At 46.3% G+C, this 16,411-nt stretch overlaps 1 protein-coding gene across 3 annotated transcripts in view; it reads right to left on the bottom strand.

The window, feature by feature from the left end:
• P2RY12 (purinergic receptor P2Y12) overlaps positions 1–16,411 on the bottom strand; it is a 497,887-nt gene that overhangs the window by 251,313 nt on the left and 230,163 nt on the right. The window contains exon 3 of one of the 3 annotated variants that reach the window (XM_085634886.1): positions 4,064–4,164. The exons of the other annotated variants lie outside the window; for them this stretch is intronic. The gene's annotated coding sequence lies outside the window, so the exon portion shown is untranslated. The remainder of the gene's footprint in view (positions 1–4,063; positions 4,165–16,411) is intronic. 3 annotated transcript variants of the gene reach the window in all.

Here is a 16,411-nt window from a genome sequence, read left to right as displayed (position 1 = left end):
CAGGTCCAGGCAGCAGGCAGTTGGGAAGTTGCAGGGAGCCTCTGAAGCTTGTTATGTCCCAGTAGCTCAGAACTGGAGGTCACCTGACTGGCCCAAGGAGTCACTTCAGCATAGGATGAAGAAGGCAGGTCCAGTCTTCCTTCTCAGGAAGCAGGGCAGCAGAGCAGCAGAGTGGCAGTCCTGACAGCAAAACATGTACAGCAGTCCTTCTTCTGTAGAATCCTCAGGACCAAGAGTACACTGAAGAGTTGAGGTCTGGGGTCCAATATTTATACCTGGTGCCTACTTTGAAGTAGGAGAAGCTTTTAGAGTTTCCACCCCCTGAGGTTTAAGGAATCCCATGCCTCCCTGACCTGGCCCCCAGGTTGTGTTTGGTCACAAAAGACCAGTGTCCTACTGTGATGGTTCCCCTGTTCTGGGTTCCCGCCCTCCCCTTTTCGCCTGTCAGATTAACGCGGACTACTTTAGAAAGAGAAACTCTTCCGTTTATTGGCAGCGTTTGTTAACCCCTTGTGTGCCCCGCCCTTTCCCCGCCCTGTGCCGGGCGTTGAATTAGCGGGCGGGGTTCATGACGAGATAGTCTCGTCACGGGCACAGCGCAACCGCGGCCCATGACGAGACTATCTCGTCATGGGCACTCAAGGGGTTAAAGTCACACACGCTATATATGAAGCACAATACCCAGTCTGAAGGTCTGGGAAGGGATTTGTAGTTCCTTGCTTGCTTAACGACGTCGTCTTGGGTAGGGGTTCTCCGCCCAGCGACCAGCACTCGAGGACCCAAAAGAAAGAAAACAAGAGGATATGCTTAGGAGGGTTTCCACGATGTAAACAACAGACGGGGGGGGGAAGTGCACACCGTCACCAAACCCTGATATCTGTGCTGTGCCTATCGTGTAGGGAATTAGTGCTCTATCTAGGTGCGCCCCTCACACGTGTCCAAAGCCCCTGTAGGATGGAAGAGCATACGCCCGTCACTTGCCTGCTTCCACGACCCCCATGGGCCGTGACGAGGGGAGACCCAGTCTCCTTGGTGTCCAGGAGATCAGTGGTCCCGAGCGCGGTGCTCCTCGAGCTGTCTCCTTCGTTGTCGGCTTCCTCCCGATACAGAGGTCGATATTTCTGGGTGGTCCCTCTACTCCAGGCGACGGTCTCTTCTCCCTCGTCCTCTCCCTGGCTCGCTCTCCACTCTTCGCCGGCTCCCGTCTCCGCTCTCCAACTCTCGCGCCTCCACTCCTCCTCACTGCCATCCGCTTTTGCAGGCATTTCCGCTCCGCCCCCTGTGTCCGCTAGAGCGCTGCCTTCATCTCCGGGTGTTTCGGTGGCGGCCATTTTGGGTTGGGCTCCGCTGCTATCGGATGGTCGCGCACCTTCACACTGCCCTCCCCTTGGGAATGGACGATCGGGCCATTCAAGGACAGGATATCGGGAGAGGTAGTCCGCATTCGTCTGGAGTGTCCCGGGTAGGTGTATGGCCTCAAAGGTGAAGGGCTGTAATAAAAGAAACCAACGTAAGACTTTGGGGTTTGAGTCTTTATGGAGTGCTAACCTGGTGAGAGGGGCGTGGTCGGTCAGCAAGAGGAAAGAACGTCCCAAGAGGTAGTACTGGAGGGCTTCCATAGCCCATTTGAGAGCGAGGCACTCTTTTTCGATAGTGGCGTACTTAAGTTCCCGAGGGAATAATTTCCTGCTGAGGTACAAAAAGGGTCGTAAGTCTCCCGCTTCATCTGGTTGGGATAGGACGGCCCCAAGGCCTCTTCCCGAGGCATCTGTTTGGAGGACAAACGTCTTCTTAAAGTCTGGGCAGACCAGGACAGGGGCCGTGCATAGGGCCCTTTTTAGCTGTTGAAAACTTTTTTCTTGGGTCTCAAACCAAGGGAGATGTTTTCCTGTGTGAGCTTTTGTCAAGAGGTCCGTGAGGGGACTGGCGATTTCAGAAAAGTGAGGTATGAACCTCCTGTAATATCCCACCAACCCCAGGAAGGAACGAACACTCTTTCTACAGGATGGTCGGGGTATGTTGGAGATGGCTTCTATTTTATTTACTTGAGGTCTAATACAACCGTCCTGTATGTCATACCCCAGGTATTCTATGTGGTTGGTGCCAAAGGTTGCCCTCTGTGGGTTGAGGGTAAGACCGGCTTGGTATAATGTTTTTAGGATAGCCTCTAGATGTCGTAAATGAGTATCCCAATCAGGGCTATATATCACAATATCATCTAGGTAAGCAACAGCGAAGTGTCGGTGCTGTGCTAATATAGTGTCCATCAAGCGCTGAAAAGTAGCGGGGCCCCGTGGAGACCAAAGGGGAGTACCTTAAATTGATAGAGGCCGGAGGGTGTTGCGAAAGCCGTCTTTTCTCTGGCTGTAGGGGTCAACGGGATCTGCCAATAACCTTTTGTTAGGTCTATTGTGGACATCACTCGGGCGTCCCCTAATCTTTCGATTATCTCATCCACTCTCGGCATGGGATAGGCGTCGAATTGAGAAACTGAGTTCACACGGCGGAAGTCTATGCAAAAGCGGATGCTGCCATCCGGCTTTGGTACAAGTACAATGGGTGAAGACCACTCGCTATGTGAGGGCTCAATTATGTCGGCCTTCAGCATGTCTTGCACTTCCTGATTCACTGCCTTCCTCCTGGCCTCCGGGATACGATATGGCTTTAACTTAACCGGCTGGGAGGTTTTTGTGATTATATCATGTTCGACTAATGTAGTTCTCCCTGGAGTCCGCGATAGGACGGAGGAATATTTGGCACACGGGGCCTTGATCTGCTGTCTTTGGGTTTCTGTGACTTGGGGCCCTAGCTGTATAGGAGCTTCTTTTTCCAGTTTTTGGGGGGGAAAGGACACCTCTATCGGTCTGTCCACGGATATGTGGTGGACGGGGGCGTCTGAGGTTGACGCGTCAGTATGGGGTTCCTCCCACTCTTTAAGAAGATTAACGTGATATATTTGACCAATATCACGTTTATGGGGTACGTCTATCCTGTACGTGACAGGAGTCACTTTTTGTAGGATTTTATAGGGGCCTTGCCATGTGGCGAGGAGTTTTTTGTCGGACGTTGGTAGAAGGATAAGTACTCGATCCCCGGGTTTAAACTCTCTGAGTTTGGCATGGCGGTTATACTGTCTCTGTTGTCTCTCTTGTGCTTTTTCAAGGTTGGTATGTACCTCTTCCCACAGGGTCGACAAGGTCTCTTTCAGGGAGGAGGAATACTGAAGTAGGGTTTTCCCTTCATCTTCTTCCTCGGTCCACTGTTTTACTGCCATATCCAGAAGAGTTATGGGGCGTCGTCCGAACAGGAGTTCGAACGGAGAAAATCCGGTCGAACTTTGTTTGTGTGTCCTGATAGCAAATAGGACTAAGGGTAGTTGGCGGTCCCAGTCCCTACCGGCTCTATCTACACTCTTCCGCAGGATAGTCTTAATAGTCCGGTTGTAGCGCTCCACCAGTCCGTCCGTTTGGGGATGGTACACTGATGTGCGTATTTGTTTAACCTTAAGTATGGAGCACACCTGCTTCATTAACCGAGACATAAAAGGCGTCCCTTGATCAGTTAATAACTCAAGAGGGAACCCCACCCGGGAAAAAAACCACACCATGGCATGGCTAACAGCTGTGGTTGTGGTGGATGAGAGAGGTATAGCCTCTGGGTATCGAGTCGCATAATCCACGAGGACTAGTATGTACTGATGTCCTCGGGCTGACGGAATCAGAGGGCCAACCAAATCCATCCCTACTCTTTTGAACGGTACGTCTATGATCGGGAGAGGTTGTAGTGGTGCTTTGGGTATAGAAGGGGCATTGATTAATTGACATCGAGGACAGGCTGCACAGTAGCGGGCTACCTCTTGATATACCCCGGGCCAGTAGAATCGAGGTAACATATACCGTAAGGTGTGTTCTTTGCCATAGTGTCCCCCTCCCGCTTGGCCATGGGCTAGACATAACACCTGCTCCCTAAAGGGACGTGGAACCAGCAGTTGCTCTTTTCGGTTACCCCGTTCATTAGAGACCCGGTACAGGAGCCCCTTATGTACCCAAAAGAAGGGGCCTACCTTATCAGGCTGGTCTTCTTGGACCTGGTCCCAGGCATTTTGAAGAGTCGCATCCTCTCTCTGGGCTGTTCGGAAACTCGGTCCGGAACCAGGAGGTGATTCTGAGGAGGAAAGAATAGGTAGGGATAACACCTGTGTTGTCTGTACATACCGGGCTCTTTCTCCTCTTTTCTCTCTACGGGTTTTTGGTATTCTAGGGGACGTGGTGTGTATCTCTGCATTGTGGTATGGAGCATCGGTTAACCACGACACCGGGGTTGGGGAGGGGGAGCTGGCCTGTAGGTATTCATGGAATCTAGGAAGGTCTGTTCCCAATAGGACTGCTTCTGGAAGATTCAATACCACCCCCACTTTCCTCAGCATGGACTCTCCCTCTATGTCCCTCAGAACTTCTGCAAGGGGGTACAGTTTCTTTTCACCATGAACACAAGTCACTTGTATGGCTTCGTCGTCCCTAAGTTGGGAGTCCCGTATAAGTGTCCTATCGACCACTGTATGATGGCACCCTGTGTCCAAAAACGCTAGAACCAGTTTCCCGTTTATGTGTATTCTCTTCCTATATCTGTCGGGGGTTTGTCCTGTCACCATGATCCTACCGCGAGTATACCCGACCTCCATTGGCTCAGGAGGGGAAGGATGGGAGGGGCAATGTCTCGCTATGTGTCCCCACTCGGCGCAGTGAAAACATTGTGGGCCAGGTGGGGTTGGACCGGGAGGGATTGCTCTAGGTTGTGGCCTACTAAATGATTGACTTCGGGACTCAGAGAAAGACGGGGATGGTTTGCTTGGTGCTTTAGGGGCTCCTAACTGAATCCTAATCGAAGGGGCTTTAAACTCAGGAGAATGATGATAGGCACAAGCTGGGGAACAACCTTTACAACGCAACTTTTACACCGCACTACCATTACAATGAAACTTTTACAACGCATGCGATGTTACAACGCATGCTTTTACAACGCAAGTCTTTACATCGACTTGCACTAGATGGCGTGCTAACATTAGAAATAGTGTAGTTTACTATCCAAACACCTTCCCTACTGCAACGTGGACTGGAGTTAGAATAGTAAATTACACATTTCTAATGTCAGCACGCCATCTAGTGTATGTCGATGTAAAGACTTGCGTTGTAAAAGCATGCGTTGTAACATCGCATGCGTTGTAAAACTTTCGTTGTAACAGCATGCGTTGTAAAAGCATGCGTTGTAACGTCATACATCCGGCACAAGCTAGGTCAACAGCAATAGCTACCGAGAGATTAGGATGTTGTCGGATCCAGGCCCTGGTATTATAGGGAAGAGCGTCCAAATATTGTTCCAGATAGACTTTTTCAGTGATTTCATCAGGGGAGGATGTGGTGGGTTGTAAGTGTAACCATCTATTACCTAGATCCCGGATACGGTAATATAGAGCCCTCGGGTTGTCCCTCACAGTCCATTTCTCTTTTCTAAACCGTGACCTGTAATACTCCTGATCGCAACCTAGTCGTTCCAGGATAGCCCTTTTTATATCAACATAATCGGTAACGCCGGCTGGATTAGCAGCTTGGTATGCGGCCTGTAACTCGCCGGATAACAATGGAGCGATATACTGTCCCCATCGCTCGGGTGGCCAGGCAGCTGTGGATGCAACCCTTTCAAAATTAACGAAGAAGTAGGCCGGGTCATCCCCTTGTTGGAATTTTTGGAGTAGTGACCCTGGGACGTTGGGGTGTACTCGGGCACTGGCTATGGCATCCGTAAGGCGTAGTACAGCCGTGTCCTGTACCTGCTGGTTTGTTGTTAACAGGACGGCTTGGTCCTTTAGGGCAGCCTGTAGAGCCTCTCTCTCTGTTTGTGCCTGTTTTGTTTGCTCCTCAAAGACAAGCTGCAAATGTCGCTGTCCTTCAGCTAACTGGGTGATGATGCCCTCCATTTCAGGGTTCTGTCTTTTTCCAGACTGTTACTATCCCACTTCTGACACCACTTTGTGATGGTTCCCCTGTTCTGGGTTCCCGCCCTCCCCTTTTCGCCTGTCAGATTAACGTGGACTACTTTAGAAAGGGAAACTCTTCCGTTTATTGGCAGCGTTTGTTAAAGTCACACACGCTATATATGAAGCACAATAGCCAGTCTGAAGGTCTGGGAAAGGATTTGTAGTTCCTTGCTTGCTTAACGACGTCGTCTTGGGTAGGGGTTCTCCGCCCAGCGACCAGCACTCGAGGACCCAAAAGAATGAAAACAAGAGGATATGCTTAGGAGGGTTTCCACGATGTAAACAACAGAGGGGGGAGAAAGTGCACACCGTCACCAAACCCTGATATCTGTGCTGTGCCTATCGTGTAGGGAGTTAGTGCTCTATCTAGGTGCGCCCCTCACACGTGTCCAAAGCCCCTGTAGGATGGAAGAGCATACGCCCGTCACTTGCCTGCTTCCACGACCCCCATGGGCCGTGGCGAGGGGAGACCCAGTCTCCTTGGCGTCCAGGAGATCAGTGGTCCCGAGCGCGGTGCTCCTCGAGCTGTCTCCTTCGTTGTCGGCTTCCTCCCGATACAGAGGTCGATATTTCTGGGTGGTCCCTCTACTCCAGGCGACGGTCTCTTCTCCCTCGTCCTCTCCCTGGCTCGCTCTCCACTCTTCGCCGGCTCCCGTCTCCGCTCTCCAACTCTCGCGCCTCCACTCCTCCTCGCTGTCGTCCGCTTTTGCGGGCATTTCCGCTCCGCCCCCTGTGTCCGCTAGAGCGCTGCCTTCATCTCCGGGTGTTTCGGTGGCGGCCGTTTTGGGTTGGGCTCCGCCGCTATCGGATGGTCACGCACCATCACACCTACCATTTGTGAGAGTTCTCAGGCAGAGCTTTTGTTATGTGCAAGTGTGGTAAGTGACAGCTCCTCCCTCTCATCAAGTCAGAGTCGTCCATCCTGCCAACACCTATCCTCCCTTTGTCTCACTGTCTGGGATCAATACACAAAGACCAACTGCCAGCTACACCTAGTCATGTGACACAGAATCAGGCTACAGGCACCACTTGGTTTAGACAAGAAAATGCCACCTTTCTAAAAGTGGCATTTTTAAGAATTGTGATTAAAAATCTGACTTCATCATTAAAGGGGGCTTTAAAATACAATTCGGGCACCGGACTCTATCTGTGGACCTGCTCCCAATTGAAGGTTATATCTTATTAAATGTAATAAGGTAACCCAATGTTAATCTATGGGAGAGGCAGGCCTTGCAGTAGTGAAAAATGTATTTGAGTTTTTCAATACCAGAACATGTAAAACTTAAACATACATGCCAAACCTTTTGAACACACAGCACCCTGCCATCTGGGGTGCTCAGTGCCTATCCTAGGTGTGACATGCAAATTTAAAAAAAGGTATGGGCCTGGCAAAAGGTTAATTTTGCCTGGTCAAAATGACAGTTTTAAACTGCACAAACAGGCTGCAGTGGCAGGCTTGATACATGTTTGAAAAGGGTACTTCAAGTGAATGGAACAATAACTGCGACAGACCCACTGGTTGCATTTAATTATCACGTCCTGGGCACATGCAGTACCACTTTACTAGTGACTTACAAGTAGATTAAATGTTCCAACTGGATGTAAGCTAATTCTGCCATGTTTAACGGAGCATGGCACAAGCACTATGGCACTGGTTAGCAGTGTTAAAGGGTGCAGAATCCTAAAAGCCAATAAAAACTGGTTCAGCAACCAGGAGGGGGAAGGCAAAAAGTTTGGGAAAGACCCTGCAAAAAGGGCCAAGTCCAACATGCACAATCTCTGAATTTAAAATGTACAACAGTGGTTTGGGTTGGTTTTAATAATAGGAATATATTTCTACACAAACTAACCAATTGTAACAACTTCAGGATAAAAATAGACTGGGGAAAAACATAACATTCTAAGCTATTCCATGCAATTTGCATGGAGCTCTCTAATATAGCAGTTCAAATATCACTGCTATATTAGGATCTCTTTGATAAAAGAAGGAACCCACTGAGCTATTCACATAAAATAAAGTTCTGTGATCTGCAGAGTACACCTTATTTGCGACATGCATTTTAACCCTCGGCGCTACCTCATTATGAGTCAAAAGTGCCACTAGACAAAACTTTGATAACTTTCCAGCAGGAACATTAATCACGAGAGTCATCTTCATATTTTTATTGCAGCCTGAAAACTGCTGCAAATACATGGAACTATTCAGCAGGTGCTTTAAACCCATGTTATTTCTAAACACAGCACCCCACAAGCTCAACACTAGGTACGGCTGCACCAGTCACACTCTCCTAAAGCCGGCCTTGCAACCATTTTTCTCTTTAGTTGTGCATTTTATTCTCAGTCCCTCCTTGAAATACACCAGTGCCACTGTACCGATCTTCCAGTGCAATGGTATTGATCTTCCACTTGCTTTGAATGGGATGTATGGGGAAGAAGATGTCATCTGATTCATTGAACTGTACGATAATGAATTAGCATAGTTTTTAAATGGTTCCTATGGTCAGGTTGAGGGTACAAAAACAGGCAGGTTAAAACTGGCCAATAGTACCACCTGTCAGTGCCCGAAGGGAAGGTCTGTCACATCAACGTATGGGCTATTTTTTAGCTGTTTGAGGCCTATTTTGTGGTCTAGCTGGCCTGTTTTTACAGTTGATTTCCCTATTATTAGCATACACATTAACTGCAGCAAGTGCAAATGCATGCAATCTCCCATACCTTGTGAAACACCTATATAGTGTGTCGTCACAAATTCAAAACTTCCATGTTTTTCAAATGTGGGGCATTTTTTAGCTATCTGATTCACTTATGGGGACATTTGTTGCTTCACCGCTGGAGGGGGCCGGACCGGACCACGAGCCCCAGCAACCACAGAGGTAAGACGCCGCCAGGGGTGTTTCCACACCAGGAAGCACGCTATATATCACTGACAGGCTCCCGCAGTGCTGGAGTTGTTGCTTCACCACAGAAAGGGGGCAGACCGGACCACCAGCCCAAGCAACTACCGAGGCAAGATGCCACCAGGGGTGTTTCCGCGCCAGGAGGCGCACTACATAGCTCAGCCAGGCGAAGAGCGGGCCCGTCTGGCCCTGTCTGTGGCCATTCTGGGCTGGGCCTACTCTCTGAGGACTCTGTTAATATGTCCCAACGCCCTCAATCTGACCCTGAAGCTGTCAAAGCCGCAAAGCCACTGTCTGGAAATTGAGTCATCATTTACTGAGAGGTACTGTTTTTTATTATCAATTGTTATTACTGGTCTCCTCCCAGCCCCAGGCTTCCAGTTGGTGCAGGCTTGACGCTGCTGCCTCAGTCCTCCCCTTTAATCATTTGGCCATTTGTCGGGACTAAGGGCAAAAGAAAAGGGTATTGACTGTGGCACAGTCTTATTTCCTTTAGTAAAGCCTACCCCAAAGTCTACCCCATTAGTCTGCCACAATTGACCAGATGCTTAAACAAGCCGTCAGCGATATCGGTAATGAAATTGCCTGAACTGAACAGAAGCTCTATATTAATTTAGACAGTCTAAGCAGGGGCTCAACCTGGCCTGTCACCTCACCTGCCGTCAGACATGCCTATAGTATAAGCCCAAAACAGTGCTGACTCTCTCTCCACACAAGGATCTACATTAAATTGTATACCAACTTCTCCCATAGTTACTCCCTCCATTAACTTCAACGGTGTAAATAATAAGTTCTTGCCTACAACATTTCCAAAGAGAGCTAAATACGCAAGGCACGTAAACAGGTGACTAGCCCTCTTTTATCCCCTCACAAGACCTTACAAGTGTCTGTGTCTGTGCCCGTGTCTGTTTTGGCACCAAGTATAGAAGCCCTAGAAGCTCCAGTGTCAACCTCACTTCTACTCTCACAGGTTGACAAATTTATTTAATCGATTCCTTCAACGATCGCCTGGCTGGCCATCTAAAGATTTTCTCAGAAAAACTGTGCTCAACCTTTAACACTGTACTTTCTCCTCTGGTTGCACGTCTGGCTACTATTGAGTTTAATTTGGTCGCACTTGGTATCAACCTCTGATGCCCTGCCATAGGAGCTTCAGTTAGTAGTTCCACCAGGCACTCTACCTGACCAAGAATCTTGATGATCCTCCTGGGAAGCATATTCCAGCAGCACAGGCCCGCTTACTTCTAGCAATATGCCAGTCCACACAGATCACTCTAGCAATAAGAATCTCTTTACTGGGCAGAAAGCAGTTCAATTGTCCACTTTCACTTCCTATATTGATAACACCACAAGGGAACCAGAGGGCAGAGCAGCTTCAGTTCATTTCCAGTCACAGTCACAACTACCAGTTATTAACCTCCCTCCTGCTGCATCCCCATACGTGGCTGCCCTGATAGGGGTTCCCCCATTGTATTCGGACCAACACGAATCCTATGAGCAGCTCTAGAACAAAACCTTCGACTGGCTGGTACGAAATAGAGGCATGCAATTTCAGCATGCTATGGACAGCCTGCAAGTGAGGAGATGCGCATGAATTAGGCCAAACTGCCCAGATCTGCATGGAAATTGTATTGTGATTAATTGTAGTCTTCCAGACCTGGCATATCACCTGCTATTTATTGCTAGACTTAGTAAAAGGGCACTACCTCAATCTCCTTGATCCTGTTAGGCTTTTTCTATAGACCCACCTTTCACAATTGGCAGCGTCCATCCAACTCAGCTTTAATTTGTAGCGCATATGATGTAACTCCATCTAACTGCCACGGGGTCGCCAACACACACCTAGACAATTAAATACAGACAGTCACAGTTAGCCAACCACTCTCTAATGTCTTGTTGGCAGTTCAGGCACCACACCACGCTTCTCCTGTCTCATGCCCTTTACCCACATTTAATAGATTTGATGCACACTCTGACTTGGATTGACTTACAGGTCCTACAGCAGCCTTGACATCTCCTACTTCTGATATTCAATCTATGAATGACAATCTTTTAATGACACCCACCGTCACCCCCTTCAAGGGCAATGGCAGTTGCAATGTACACTCGCCACACACACACTTCAGAACTCTTTCTGTCCTTAGCCGGAATGTGACAGGCCTTAAAGGGAAGATTAATACCAAAGACTGGAGGGCATTTATTTCCCAGTTTGACTTAATCCTGCTGCAGAAGACCTGGCTCACTGTTGCACCACAATTTGAGGGCTATGCCTGTTACTCAAGTTCTGCTAATCCCTCCACTCGTGGCCATGCAGCTGGTGAACTAGCTATAACAATTTTTTTACCAACGTTAGCTGTACACACTTCAACAGCTATTTAATTTTCTATCCCTACTACAATCCAAAGTCGATAACTGAGTTCATTTTTTTCATTGCGGGAACTTTAACACTGAGATTAATAGGGGCTTTAGGTCACGAGACCCTGACATGAATGGGCACTGCATCATGCAAGATGCATGGAGTGCAGCGCTTTGTAAGTATCTTTCTGCTCATGGCCTTTTTGACCTTCTTAAAAAACTAGGGGGAGCATGCAACACGCTGATGTAATTTAGAGGTGAGGGGGGAGATCTTCCCTTATGGACTATATGTTTGTCAGCTCTGATTATTTTATCTTGGTTCTCCAAAGGAGAGATCTTGTCCACAGATTAGGGCCATCACAATGCTTTGAGAGCCTCTATATTCTTACCGCTTAAGGACCTAGCCCACAATAATAATCATTTAGTTAAATGTAGTGGTATTGGTCATAGGTACGTCTGGCGCTAAAAGGGAAATTCACATATTATATGTTGACATACATTTATCTGACGGTGCTGTAAGGTGTAGAGAAACCACCAACTCTACCCAGAAGAGCAAGAGCTCCGCGTAACAGTTTAGCAAATCCCCAGCACTCGTAATAATCACAATTTCATAGCGTTTATGACGTGTAAGTCAGAAGAAACATTAACAATAAATTTCATATGCGAGGTTTGTCTTCCTTGTTCTTTATTTTCAATGGAACATCCTAGTCACAGCCAACACGTGTTTCGTCGTGTAGGGACATTTATCCCACGACTTCCTCAAGGCTGTGTGAATTAAAAGACAATACATACCATATGGCATTATAAACTTCTAAAAGAGGGGTCGTATAAGTTAGCATTGCAAATTCAGATTAACTCTTGAATAATTACAAAGAGGTTTCACATGCAGTGAAACAATATACAAAGTTATATGAACAGCAATCAATTTGAAATCCGATGTGAATAGATGCACATTGTAGGTACATACAAATAATCATTTAGAAAGTCTTGCTGTCTTGCCATTCACTTCGTCACCTTCACGGTAATCACGACTAGCACCCTAGTAACTGAATCTCTTACTAGGCGGGACCGGATCACGTTATTTTCGGCATGCTGTTTTGCCATTTACTTCGTCACTTTCACGTTAATCACGACCAGCACCCTAGTAACCGATTTTATTACCAGGCGGGACCGGATCACGTTGTTTTCTGCACGCCCTTCCGCTTCTCTCCATCTTCTTTTGGTCGCTAGTTTTATCAGATACCTACTATAAATTTGATCTCTTTCACTTTGGTACACTTCTTTCTAAATGATTATTTGTATGTACCTACAATGTGCATCTATTCACATCGGATTTCAAATTGATTGCTGTTCATATAACTTTGTATATTGTTTCACTGCATGTGAAACCTCTTTGTAATTATTCAAGAGTTAATCTGAATTTGCAATGCTAACTTATACGACCCCTCTTTTAGAAGTTTATAATGCCATATGGTATGTATTGTCTTTTAATTCACACAGCCTTGAGGAAGTCGTGGGATAAATGTCCCTACACGACGAAACACGTGTTGGCTGTGACTAGGATGTTCCATTGAAAATAAAGAACAAGGAAGACAAACCTCGCATATGAAATTTATTGTTAATGTTTCTTCTGACTTACACGTCATAAACGCTATGAAATTGTGATTATTACGAGTGCTGGGGATTAAACTGTTACGCGGAGCTCTTGCTCTTCTGGGTAGAGTTGGTGGTTTCTCTACACCTTACAGCACCGTCAGATAAATGTATGTCAACATATAATATGTGAATTTCCCTTTTAGCGCCAGACGTACCTATGACCAATACCACTACATTTAACTAATTGCTATTAGTAGGTGGCAGCACTAGGGACACAATGACTTCAAGAGATAAGGAAGCTGAAGATCTCTTCAGTAATATTGCTAAAAACGCACCCCTGAACACACTCTTACAAGGGGGACAAAGTGCGAGAAAAGAAGGTCTAAGGGAGAAATTCACTAGACTAGAGAAATTAAAGAAAAGCGAACTATCACGGTGGTGGGATGCTGCCACCTTAAAGCAGTATATTAAGCTGAAACGAATACCGAGGGGTTTAAGATCACAAATCCTCCCTACATACGAGGATCTGGAAGCAGACCTATTGAGTGAGTGGGAAAAAGAATTGAGTAGCAACTCAAATAGACTCATGGGTATTCTGATAGAGAACTGCGAAAGAAAGGTTGTGCAGCTCCAGAAGGACATAGACACCTTAGAATCAGAAATTAAAGATCTGAACATACCGGAAGGCACTTTTAAAAATTATGCCATCTTAAATGAGATAATAGAACATCACGTCTCAGACATAAAGATACGAAAGGCTCGCAAACTGAGAAGGGATGAACGTGACTACTGCGAAGGTCGAGTCTTTACGTTCGCAAAGAAGTATGACCATCTAATACCGCAGACCAAACCACAGACCCAAACTGGCGGTGCCTCATTAGGCTCTAGTTCTACTTCCCTCAACACGACACACACAAGTGGCAGTGAGGTAGAAGATGAGAGCATTACCCCCAATACTGGCAATAGTTTTTTATTGGAAGTGACCAGGATCAAGAGAGGCAACAAAGAGTACAAGCGACCCCAACAAGGAGAAAAACAAGGAGGGGTCAGAGAGGAAGTAAGGGTAGAAGATACACCAGGTGTCAGGACCAGGTCCTGGAACCAGAGGAAATAGACAGTATAAACATAATTAACATGACTGATCTACAACTCACAGAGGATGCCATATCTGTACTCACTAAAGGAATGAATTTCTGCCCTAAAAATGTTGGTAATATATGTGATGTTAAAATCGACCTGTTCAAGATTGTCAGACGCATGAAATTGAAGAAACATTTTGGCTCTACCGATGTTGTTAATAAAAGCATGAACAAAAATTTGGGTATGTCTACATTGAATGAAAATTCAATACAAGATATTCTTGACACGAGAATGTTGCTATCCATTACTGATAGTGAGGATGAAGTGATCACTACAGATTCTATCATGAGGGATTTGGAGATTACCACTGATTACAGTATTTCCAGTAGTCTAAAGGAGAAGTCCAAATGGACACCAACGTTGACTACTGGTAATAATGTGGATATTTTTCACAGATTGGTTCTGGCAGACTTGGATAAACATGAGGATAGAAACACAATATCTAATTCCAAAGCAGACAATTTAACTGTCAATGAACGAGCTGCTCTTAAAGAACTGAGTGATAATAACGACATCATTATACGCGAAGCCGACAAGGGTGGCAACATGATAATTATGCGGAGTATAGACTATAACAACGAGATTTACTCAAAACTTGCTGACTTAGAATGCTACGAGCCCCTACAGACCAACCCCATTTGGACCCTTACGGAATACATCAACACACATTTAAAACGTTGGCATGGACAGGGCCTAATTGATGAGAATGAATTGACATTTTTAAAGATAGACAGGCCAAGATTCCCATGCTTATATACATTACCCAAAATTCACAAGAGTGCAGCATTTCCCCCAGGAAGACCCATTATATTGGGCATTGGGGGTCCAACTGAACGTATGTCTGAGTACGTGGACACTTTCCTCAAACCTATGGTGGTGAACCTCCCGTCTTACATAAGAGACACCAAGCACATCCTCAGCACCCTAGCCGATTTCAACTGGGAAGAAGATATGACATTGGTGACCCTTGATGTTACGGCTTTATACACCAGCATCAAGAGGGAGGGAGGGATGATGGCCGTCAGAAGAATGCTGAATAACAGGTCAGCAAATACTTGGGAACACACCGAAATGTTAATGGAGATGGTGGCAATTCTATTGGACAACAATGTATTTTTATTTCAGGACAGATGGTACAGACAAAAGCAGGGTGTGGCAATGGGTTCCAGATTCTCTCCCTCGTATGCCAATCTCTTCATGGGATGGTTTGAGGCGACGAGGATCTGGGGCCCATCGGGTACACAATGGAATGATTCGATACTATACTGGGGGAGATACATAGACGATTGTTTTATGATATGGACAGGATCCCAGACCAAACTCATCGATTTTATCGGACATCTCAATTCAAACGATCTTAATATTCATTTCACAACTGAACAAAGCAAAGAGAAGATCTCATTTTTAGACGTAGAGTTCTATGTAGAAAATAAATGCTTACAAAGTAGACTGTTCAGAAAACAAACAGCCTGCAACTCCTTACTACACGCATCTAGCTCACACCCACCACATCAAATTAGGTCCATCCCTTATGGTGAATTGGTGAGGGTGAGACGAAATTGCAGCACAGATACCGATTTTGAACTACACAAAAAGGGGACCATAACTAGATTCAGGAATAGAGGCTATGACCATGAGACCCTAAGAAGGGCAGAGAAGAGAATTGAGACAGTCACAAAAATAGATACTTTGAAAGACCGATCAGTGAAAGACAAAGATGACAACAAGATACGTTTGGTCACTAGCTTCAATAATTGGTCAGGGATCCTCAAAAAAAGCCTCAATAAACACTGGCATCTACTGAAGGCAGACAAAACCCTAGACGAAGTAGTCACTAACAGACCAGATATCACCTACAGACGAGGCTTCACACTCAAAAATATTCTGAGCCCCAGCTACCCAATACCAAAGCATGTGGACAACTGGTTGTCACAACACTCTATTGGTTTTTATGGCTGCGGCCGTTGCATGGCATGCAAATGGGCGCTTCCAAGGATCACTGAATTTCAAGGACCAGGTGGGAAAACATTTAAAATCAGACATAATATTACATGTCTGACCAAATTTGTGATCTATGCCATTAAATGCAAATGTGGGAAGAGATACATTGGGAGCACTATCAGACCCTTAAGAAACAGAATTGGGGAACACATACGAGCGGTAAAAAATGGAGATATGAGATACCCCATAGCGGCACACACATCTATCTGCTCAGAACAAACAGTGAATAAGAGCTTTGAATTCTATGGCATTGACCATATACCTAAACACCCGAGGGGTGGGAACCGAGAACTGACACTTAGACGCAAGGAAGCATTATGGATTTTAAAATTGAGGAGCACAGAATGCGGCTTAAATATTGATCATGAGCTTCATTACTTCTTGGGCA

The sequence above is a fragment of the Triturus cristatus genome, chromosome 11, assembly GCF_964204655.1.
Source record: "Triturus cristatus chromosome 11, aTriCri1.1, whole genome shotgun sequence".
NCBI classification, from domain to species: Eukaryota; Metazoa; Chordata; class Amphibia; order Caudata; family Salamandridae; genus Triturus; species Triturus cristatus.
The sequence above is the reverse complement of the archived record's forward strand: the minus strand, read 5'-3'. Positions and strand labels throughout refer to the sequence as shown.